Here is an 11,372-nt window from a genome sequence, read left to right on the forward strand (position 1 = left end):
TAATTTGAGGAGAAGGTTCTTGTGTAATGCATCCCTGAAAGCACTGTACCAAATGTTCTTCTGTTGGTCAAAAGTGGTGGATGAATATCTATCCAACAAACAGCACTGCATTATATGAAACAGATCTTTTCCCATTCCTGTTTGCTGACATAGTTCCCAGTCAAGTCTGTCTCAACATCAAGCCAATTGAGAACAAGTGTGATCCTTTCTGAATCAGTTACATGTGTAATCCAGTCCATTAGGGATCACACAATGAACAGGACGATGTCACAACACTATACAGTGGTACCTCGGTTTTCGAACAGCCCTGTTAAAAAACTATTTGGTATACGAACTCTGCAAAACCGGAAGTAGGTGTTAGCGAACTTTACCTCGGTCTATGAATGGAAGCCGAACGGTGGAAGGGCACCAGCAGCAGGAGGCCTCATTAGGGAAAGCGTGCCTTGGTTTAAGAACGGCTTTGGTTTAAGAACAGACTGCCAGAACGGATTAAGTTCGTAAACCGAGGTACCACTGTACAGCTAATCACATTTCAATAAAGCACAATTCTGAGGGCAAACACGGCCAATACAGAGTTAGGGCAATGCTTCCTGAGTATCTGGAACATTTTCCTCTCTTTTGTCACATGAAAAAAATCACTGAAAAGAGGGACTTTTTATTATATCAAAAGTGTTCACAAAGGTGCCTTCCCTTTTCATCATGGTTCTTTGTTTTGAGCTGGTCTTCATCTGAACACAGCTCACATCAAACTTTTATTTATATGCATGTTTATTGAGATCTAAATAATGAATTAATATTGCTCTGTAAAATGCATGTTTTCTGTAAATTCATATGATCCTTTTCTCGGGTTTCATATTTGGGGTTTGACAACTCAGATTTTGTCTTCATTTCCAGAGACTTTCCCTTCATATCATTTGATCATATTGTTTGATTTCCTTCATAACCCTTGATATTGTTTTCAAATGCTTTTCCTCTATGTTATTTATTTCTCTCATGCTGCTGAATCAAACACATCCTCTTATGTATTAAGCTGAGGTGCTTGAACAAACTGGGCCAGAGTGAAAGTTGTCTATTATGTAGAAGAAAGCCCATCATCTTGTTCAGCACAGCTGTAAATCTGCATAACTGGCAGCACAAAACAAGGAAGCAAACTCTACCCAAATATGGAAGGGGAGGTTAAATTCATTGGCAAATGAGCTTGGTGTTTCTTCTCCTACAGATGGGTAACCTGACGCAGAATCTTTTAAAGGCATTTGGCTCCAATCACAGTGCAAGGCAGTGGTATAACTGTGAAAAAACTCTTTAGCAACAAAACCACAAGCTTGGTGGGCATACATTAGAGTGCCTTTTCAGCGGTGGTTCCACTTTTGACTATGAGACTGATGTTTCTTGAGAAAATGTCCCTGGTTCCCTTTATCAAAGGGAGAAATGTTAAAGCAAATGTTAAAAACCATACAGTTATTCAGATTCTTTAATATGGAAGCAACCCATGAAAGCTTTCAGTTTGGTAGAAAGCTATCTATATATTAGACTTGGCAGTAAAACTTCTCTAATAACTGAGGATATATTGGTCAGTTCCACATTTTATTGTCCTTATATTCATAAGCTGGCACCAGAGTCCTTTTACTTAAATGTCTGGACTAATGGATCAGTCCAATTAATGTTTTTATTCTCCTTGAAGGGCAGGCTAATAACAATTAGATTGCTTTATTCCTAAAAGACAAATTGAGATCTGCAATGTGCCTCTATATAGTCATAAACAAAATGTCTGATGTCATCACCTTAAATATCGGGAAAGAGAGACATTGGCATCTATTGTAGCTCTTTTTGAAACTAGCTAGCATTTCCTTATGTTAACTGAACCCTTCTACAGTAATAGGTATTAATTCAGCAATGCCTATTGTTCAAGACAGGCTTGATTAACTGTCAAATCCCATGCTGCTGATACCAAGTCCGAGGCTCCTTTCTCTGACAGTTGAGCTCTTAACTTTTAAGATGAATGGAAAGTTTAAGAGATGACTTCATGTACCTACCTCGGGACTTAAGAGCTGGAAATGGAATTTTTTTCTTGCTAAGAGCCAGCCAATAGCATAGCTGTGGAGCAAGAGGCCACTCCATCTGACTTCAAATGACACAACAGAAAATGTCTCTGAGCATTTAAAGTACTATTTGGACTCAAAAGACATACTCAGTATCCTAGAGAGACTAATTTAATTGCCCTCTGCTGATCTACTGAAAATGCCTTAGCCTGGGAAAATCGCATGCTAGCCTCTGAGGCTTCATGTATATTCTTTTTTAAAAAAAATATCCATGCAATATCAAAGGAAATGCCCGAAAGAATATATATTCTGAGCATGCGTTTGCTAATATCAGATTTTTCTGAACAGGATGCAGAAATTGCTAGGTGAATGTTTTGGGCTTGCATTAGACGAGAGGTCACATAAAATGATGGGTTCCTTCAGCCTTAAAAAATCTATGAATACATTTATCTAAGGTTCCTTGCAATTTATATTCATGGTGAAATTTTCCCAGAGTCCGGTTTTGATTCAAAGGGGCCATTTTCACAGTTACAATGTGATTTAGCAACAAGAGGCACTTAGGCTTCCTACGTAAGGTTATATCAGGTAAGAAATTGTATGCTGCGTCTTAGCATTTATGTATTTTTCAGCACAATCCCATCATACATGTGTTTATTTGGAAGTAAGCTCAGAGTTCATTCAAACTTACTGCCTAGTACCACAGTCTTAGACACGTTGTAGCACATCCTGAACAAACCCCTAATGTATCTGAATAAATCCTTTCAAGTGCTATTTTTATCGGCTTGTGATTTATTTTTTTCCTTATTGGGACCGCTGAGGGTGTCACCAGTTGCTGTAATCAAATCATTATTATTTTATTTTCAAGTTCCTATTCTAGTTCGAGTTAGACGTATACTTTCAGAGAGTGATTCACCATTATCTTCTGTTTTGGGAAACAATAAAGATTCAGTCGCGTTTGGCTTGACTTCCTGACAATGTGAGCAGCTGAGGAATATTGACTTCCAAAAGAATATATTATTCACAGAAAGATGACAAAAGAAGGGCAGCTGAACCAAGAAATTCACGATGGAAATGGACTCAGATGGGAAACTGTGACACCTAGGATAACCCCAGATTCTGACTCTTACCCACAGCATACTGCAAGTGCTTCACCCCACACTCATGGGGGGTGATGCCAAAGGGGATCTTCCTCTGTGGTGGCACAACAATACGCCAGCTCAGCCTGGTTCATGTTTGTATTAAAAATTAAGAAGAAAAGTTTACTATATGTATAATGTGTGAAGTATCATGTATGTGATAGAATATCATGTATGTGATAGAATATATAGATTCTAAGGATTGCAAGGCTGCTGGAGGAGGGAAAGTATTGAACAAAGAATATCACTTATATTGTAACATTTGGGAGTATCTTACTCCTTAAGATGATTAACCAAGCACCCACAATTTAAAGAATTATTTATAATGCCATTTCGGTAGCAATTTAGATTTGCTTTATGTAAATATACATATGAGACCAAAATTTACTGCAAAATATGTCCCATCTATTCAAAGTTTAATAAAGGAAGGTCTGTTCATCATCTTATGAAATATCCACTAGAATACACTTTCATATTACTGCTAAAATTAAATCAATTTTCCCAACTATGTTTTACAGTGCCCTAGATTAGAAATTTCTATAGATTTTTTTGACATTCAAATAGCAGGAGACAAAAGAAAATAGCAAGTGACTTGTCCTTGGAACCAAACATAAGGCTGCAAATAATAGCCTTTATTGTCTTTCTGTATTCAGACATCACCTTCCAGTAATTTACCAGAAGCATTACTCACTGGATGAATCATTAGCTATTGGAGAAATGTTGGAAAGTGTCATATATTAAAAGACAAATTTATAAGTTAGAAACAGAGCTTTAGGATATCTGAAAATGTAATCAACATAGATGGAAGTTATATAATGTCATATATTGTTACAGCAAAAACTTCACATCTAATCTGATTTTAAAACAAACAATTTCTCAACCTAAGGAATAAGTATGGTCAGTATAGTCATGTGACCTGAGAACCCAGCTTAAGTTAAATTGGCAAAAAGGGTGGTGTAATGTTTAAAGGTTTGTTTTCCCTCTGTCAGATTTATGCTGGCTTAGCTAGCAGTAACCCTGTGAGAAAATGGAGTTTGGATCTGGCGTATTTTTGCCTTGGCTTAAATAACTTTATATAGGTATAAGTATAGTGTACAGGATATCCCTGTATTATAAAACTTGACTACTTCAGTAACCATTTTTTTAAAAAATCTGATGATCAGATGGTTAGTCTTTTGCTGTCAGCAATCACTGGCTGCATTTCATTTGTTCAAACTGCTGGGCTATTCCAACTGTTTTACAAATTAATGTGGCTTTCCATTGCCACTTTTTATGTAGCAAAGTGATTACAGTCATCACAATGTGAAAAATCCACTTGCCAGCAGGGATGTGATGAGATTATCAGTGTGCTTAGACAGACCCTTTGTTCAAAATTCATCTTAGTGTGTGTTTGCACAGTCAATTTTGACAATAAAGGGCACATTGAAGTGAATTATCCCTAGCACACATTAAGTTTATTGTGGATGTGCCCTTGTCTTCTGCAAATAGATTTTATGTTCTTATGCAGGAAGTTATTCTGTAAGGTCCTTTATTCTATTTAGTCCATTTTATAGACTGCCCTGTGAGGGCTTTAAGAAGTTGATAATAAAACAAAATAATTAAATGATGTGGTCAGTCTTATATTTAGTTGGATTTTGAAGCAACTTATTTTTATGTTTAAGTTTATGGTTAAAATATAATTGTGGCAGGTTTTCATAAAAAAAAAGAAGCTTAACCATGCTAGAATGATAGTGGGAACTGTCACCAGCTGGCTTTTTCCTGGACAAAATAATTATGTGAAGCTATTCTTATACAATACAGCATTGGAGTGCTTCACAAATGTATCATCCAGAAACCTCCTCCACAGACTTACCATCAAGGCAAGTGCACGATGGAACATGTGACACAGAGCACCTGTATTTCACAGGCCTTTCGCCACTAAGGGTAAAGTAGTGAGGGATCAGGAATCCACCATATGGATGCATGTATGTATGTAGCTACTATTCTACTTATGGAACACTTGTTAGAGGGAATGCTCTTGCACATTCTCACTAACAGAAGTTGGCCAAATTAGAGTTTCCAGCTTGCCGACTTTGTCTCTCAAACTGTTGAAAAGATAATTCCTTGCAATTGCTTTCCTGCACGAAGTGACATTTGTCAAATTTAGGCAATGTGACAGCATAGTTGCACCAGTCTCCAAGCTGTATTGTTCTTTAGATGCTGTTAAATGTTGCAACCCATTCCCATCATGTCCTCCAGCTAGCACTGTTTCTGAGATTTAGTTCTTTCCTGGACATTAAATATGGACAGCGGGCTCTGCCCTGAATATATTCTCATGATAATATCCATGTATCTTCTATGTGCATGTTGATTTGCCAGTTGTTATTCTGATCCACCAAGCTGCATGTTTTTGGCAGAACAACATATGTCTGGAATACGGAAGTTGACACCTGCTGAATCAAGCTGACAGCACATCTAGTCCAGCATTCTGTTCTCACAGTGGCCAACCAGATGACTGTGAGAAGCCTGCAAGCAGGACCTGAGCACAAGAGCACTCTGCCATCTGCGATTCCCAGCAACTGGTATTCAGAGGCATACAGCCATTAACAGTGGAGACAGAACAAAGCCATCATGACCACTAGCCATTGATAGCATGGCCGTCCATGAATTTGTCAAATCCTCTTTTAAAGCTTCCAGGTTGGTGGCCATCATCACTGCCTCCTGTGGGAGTGTGTGGAGAAGTAATTTCTCTCTTTTTTGTCCTGAACCTTTCATCATTCAGCTTCACTGGACGCTCACTAGTCCTGAATGGTCTCCTGGGTCCTGAATGGGGTAACTATGTCCCTGAAGGACCAGGTGCGCAGCCTGGGAGTCATTTTGGACTCATAGCTGTCCATGGAGGCACAGGTTAATTCTGTGTCCAGGGTAGCTGTCTACCAGCTCCACCTGCTACGCAAGATGAAACTCTACCTGCCAGCAGACTGTCTTGCCAGAGTGGTGCATGCTCTAGCTTGGACTACTGCAATGCACTCTATGTGGGGCTACCTTTGAAGGTGACCCAGATCAATTAATCCAGATCAATTAATCCAGAATGCGGCAGCTAGACTGGTGACTGGGAGTGGCCGCCGGGACCACATAACACCGATCCTGAGAGATCTGCATTGGTTCCCAGTACGTTTCTGAGCACAATTCAAAGTGTTGGTGCTGACCTTTAAAGCCCTAAATGGCCTCGGTCCAGTATACCTGAAGGAGCGTCTCCACCCCCATCGTTCAGCCCGGACACTGAGGTCCAACGCTGAGGACCTTCTGGCGGTTCTCTCATTGCAAGAAGTGAGGTTACAGGGAAGCAGGCAGAGGGCCTTCTCGGTAGTGGCACCCGCCCTGTGGAACGCCCTCCCATCAGATGTCAAGGAAATAAACAACTATCTGACTTTTAGAAGACATCCAAAGGCAGCCCTGTTTAGGGAAGTTTTTAATATTTAATGCTGTATTGTTTTTAACACTAGATTGGAAGCCGCCCAGAGTGACTGGGCAAACTCAGCCAGATGGGCGGGGTATAAATAATAAATTAGTAGTAGTAGTAGTAGTATTCACTAGTTCTTGTGTTGTGAGAGAGGGAGAAAAGCTTTTCTTTATCCACTTTCTCCATGCCATGCATATAATTTTCTATCATGCCACCTCTTACGCACCTTTGCTCTAAGCTAAAAAGTTGCTAACACTGTAGCAATTCATCATAGGAGAGTTGCTCCATCCCTTTGATCATTTTGGCCATCCTTTTCTAGAAGATAATGTAATGAGTTGAAGAAGAAATAAAATGCTTAAGAGAAAACTGGCAAAAGAATGACTGGAGGAGAGCTCCAATGTTCCAGTGAAAGGGGTGGGGAAGCCACTGTGTAAAGTGGTACACTTGTACACTGCGGCCTCTCTGCGGGAAGCCCATGCAATAGTAATGAAGGGGGGTAGATTGCCTGTGCAAATTGTTTGATAAATATTGTACAGCTCTCAAGCTTTCTAGGGGCAAAAGCAAAGGAGCTACAGCCGAAGAAGCTCGAGAGAGGTTCGAGAGAGCTCAAGATGCCCAGCAGCAAATTTCTGCAGGAGAAGAGCAGATAGACAAATGCTAGACAAAGAAAAGGACGCCTATTGTGTCAGAATCAGTTGTGAAAGTAAATGATAACAGGGATTAAAGAGCATCTTATGAAAGCACAATGTGTTGCTGGGGAATTGGAACAGCAGAATGAGAGTCTGCTCAAACAAGTTTCTCAGATTGCTGGACTAAAGGAATTAGTTACGGAGTTAACACATGAAAAGCATGTTCCATCTCCCCCGTGTTCTTGTGAGCAGGGAAGGAGGAAAATGGAACAGCACTGTAAAATTGTAAGATGTTTGTTTAACTGGGATTTTATTAAATATGAACAATTCCTTGAATTTAAGAATTTGAGGGGTTAGAGTGTGTCTTTTTCAGCTTATATGGACACTTCAGTCCAATTAGAGAAGTTGGGTATAATGGAAAAATTAATATGTCAATATGCATTAACTGAATGGCCTAAAGTAATAGGTTTGTTCAACATAATGGATGTATCAGTTTGCAGTCAAAAGGAATGAGGGTATTGTCCATGTCATAAATCACATTATCTTTAGCCTGAGTAAGAATCTAGAACACTTATTGGTGGCTCTGGAAAATGATCTGTCTCCAACATTTTTGAAATATATCTCAGTTGGATAAAAATAAGTATACTGGATGGAATAATGTATCTGCTTCTCAGTATCAGTCTCTGTGTGAAAAAGCCATGTGATTTCTTTCTTTCTTTTTATTCAGATGCATTAACATTGTCTGGGGCAAAAAGAGCACCCTATTGGCAAAAATCAAAATATTTCCTGGTATACTTTATTCCCCCGTCTCTTTATTGGTTTTCAAAAAATAAAACTCTTTCTTCACACTTAGACCTGCACCACTGGAGTTTTTTGTCGGGAAGAAAAATTACCCAGACTCATTACATTGGCTGGGACAAAAAACAGATCCCCACATGTAAAATTCAATTGGTTTACTTCCTCCCTCCGCCATTTTTTTTTTATTTATTTTTTTGGTCCCTGATGATTTTTCTGTACAGAATGAAAACTGAAAACAGTAAGTGGCTGAAATGTAGAGACATTGCTTATTACTGGACAGGACTACACTGTGAATCTACTACTCCTCAGTCAATTCCAAAACAAGAAGTGCACTTGGGTGTAATTTCACCTTCAAATGTCTGGGCCAGGGTATTAAAGAGCTGAGTTAAATAATAAAGAAGAAGAAGAAGAAGAAGAAGAAGAAGAAGAAGAAGAAGAAGAAGAGGAGCAGAAAGGAAATTGATCCTCTGTTGTCTGTCAAATGATCCCAAGTATATACTCTTGCTTAAGTACATAAGAAGTACCATGCTGTGTCAGGCCAAGGACTACCTAGTACATTCTTTGCAAAAGCCCAGAAACCAACAGGTACACGACTGTCCTTTGGGAACTGGTCTTCTGCTAGAATGCTAGATGATGGTCTGCCTTCTACCCACCCACTCTTTAATTGGCCAACTAAAGACCCCCCAACAGTGATGTGCCTGTTTTTGTATTTGTGCCAACCAGAACCTTCTGACTAATCATCAGGTTCTTCCAGTGATTCTAAATCCTTGTTGGTCCATAACTAAGGACCATTGATTCTGAAAAGAGTGGTCACTAAAAGACTTGCCTCAATTTGACAATTTTCCATTAAAGCAGGATTTTACCGTTAACTTCCACCCACAAAAAAACTGTGTTGAAAACCTTAACTGCTTCTTGGAAGACCGCATCTTTGTGTTTGCTTCTAGCTTCAGTCAAAAGTAAACTGCCAGTTTATCATCTCACAAAGTTAACCCTTGATAACAGTATACTGTTGTTATTGCTTAACCATTCCCTCACAATCTAATTGTTTCTTCAAAGCATGAATCAGAGGTTCAGCCATAAGGAAGGAAAGGAAAGGTTGGGTTTTCACCATAATATACAGAGAGAAGTTGAGTGAGGACTTGGCAAGAAAGAGAGAAATCTAAGATAAAGTCAAGACCTCTTCTCTAGTCAGTGAGATATATGGGCATTGTCAATGAAGAAGGTCTTTTTCCACACACAGTGTATAAGAAGGCTGTTTCCCACAGGCATCTGGGTGGCCACTGTGAGAATAGCATACTGGACTAGACGGGCCATTAGCCTAATCCTGCAGACTTGTGTTCTTAACCAGAACTTGTGTTCTATTTTATAGAAGCCAAGGAGATACATCATAGGAACATAGATGTCCAATACTATAAATGCCTACTCAGAACTAAGTCTCATTGTTTTTTCATTGTAACTTACTCCTGGGATTTGACCCTTTCTTAAATTATTATTAGGATGCAAGCACCAAGTATTGAGAGCCACAGCCTCTGCTAAGATCGGAAATGGGCAAAATAAAACCAAGTGGCATTTCACATCCTGTCGCAATACAAGTGCAGCTTTAAAATGTAGCTTGATATATAACACTGATGGACATAAGAAAGGTAATATATTCTCGGACCTATCTCTTCCTTTTTCATTTAATAGTAATAAATGGAAGTGAATTTAGTACTACTTAGTTTACAAGTCACATTTAAATATATCTTCTGAGAACTACTTTCCTATGAAGAATGGAACATTTCATGGTTTTTCCCTTAAAAACCAGGAGATTAATTTTCAGCAGTCGGTGTAGGAAAATGTACAGATGGTTCCTTTCAATTACACACAAAAGCAGTATTTTCCTCTCAACTGCTCTAAACTTTTATACAGGTGTATCTCAGATGAGAAATGACAATTCTATGCATTACTTTCAGTTCACATTTTTGAATTCTGGGCCTGAGTGACCTCAAAAATCAGAAAAAAGGTCAAAAGTCTTGCATGAGGTTTCTATTCTTTTTTTGCTCAAGTCTGCATTCATACATCCTTAAAGAAAAGCTTTTCAGGTATTGTGGAGTCTACAGCAAGGCTTTTCTGTGTTTGTAAAGACAGCCATAAAACTGTAGGGGGCAGAGATTGAGGCACTATCGCTTGATTTATAGCTTCATTCTTTTCACACAAAGCTCACCTCACTTAAACATAAAAAATGAAATAAAAATCAAGTTATTGTTTAGAGAGCTAGCAAGCAATAGATAATAAGGAAAGCATGTGGTAGGACACAAAACAAATTATTGCAGTGTTTTTCCAACTTCAAAACAAGAAAAGTTCTGGTTCAGGGACCAACCCATCTGAAATGGGAGCCTTGTAGCAAAGTTTGGGGTTCACAGATGACACCAATAGAAGTTGGTCCATTTGGGCAGGTGCGATACTGTCCCCCCAACGTCAGTCTTTCCTCAGCAATCCCCCACCCACCTGCCTTCTTTCTTACAACGAGCCCAAGGGGTGACACTGCATGCCAGCTTCCTCCTCCTTAGTCTTGGTGTTGTCATTGTGGAACTCAACAAAGAGGAGGATGGGCCTAGGGGACTAGAACTGGCTCTTTCTGTCATTTTCTCTGACTCCACCTACTGTTGCTGTCCCTTGTGGCCTTCCACCTTAGTTGTTCCAATGGGCATCAGTCGCCACTGGAGGACATTCCCCCCCCTTCATTTCCAGCCTCCTGAACCCTTCCAGTTATGTGCTATGTAGCGGTAAAGGCCTTAAGATTGGAGTCACCAGCTCTGAACCCGACTGCTTTATTGCAACTTAACTGGAGGGGAGTAGTGAGAAGATTTTTAAACTCATGGTGCGAGGGATTCAGGGCAGTATCCTGCTAAATAAAGGCACAAGACTTTGACTTGCACTATGAGACTTTCAACCCTTCTCCTCTGCTTGTGTGCCCACTGCACCATCTCTGGAGGGCTGAGGAGTTCTCCCTGGCCCCATTCCCCCTGTCAAATTATTGGCTTCATTGCACACTGTGTGCTGAAATTTTGCAGCAAGAAATCTTCTCTGTTTGTATAGATCCTGGCATGATTTAGAACCCTGTTTCCCCTGCCACATGATCAGGAGAGAATACCTGAACTTGCCTAACTTCTAGTTTCTTTAGAATCTTTTTCCTGCAGGGCAGGTGAGATCTTTCCATTTTTTAAAAAAAAACAGGGAAATCCAATATAGGGTAGGATAGTTCTTATCTTTGGCATTCACGCCGAATCAGTAAGTTGCCTCACCAGACATTGCAGTGAATAGCATCAGGTACGGGACTGTTTTCACT

The sequence above is a fragment of the Podarcis liolepis genome (assembly GCF_965112155.1).
Source record: "Podarcis liolepis genome assembly, chromosome: 2".
In the NCBI taxonomy this organism is placed as follows: domain Eukaryota; kingdom Metazoa; phylum Chordata; class Lepidosauria; order Squamata; family Lacertidae; genus Podarcis; species Podarcis liolepis.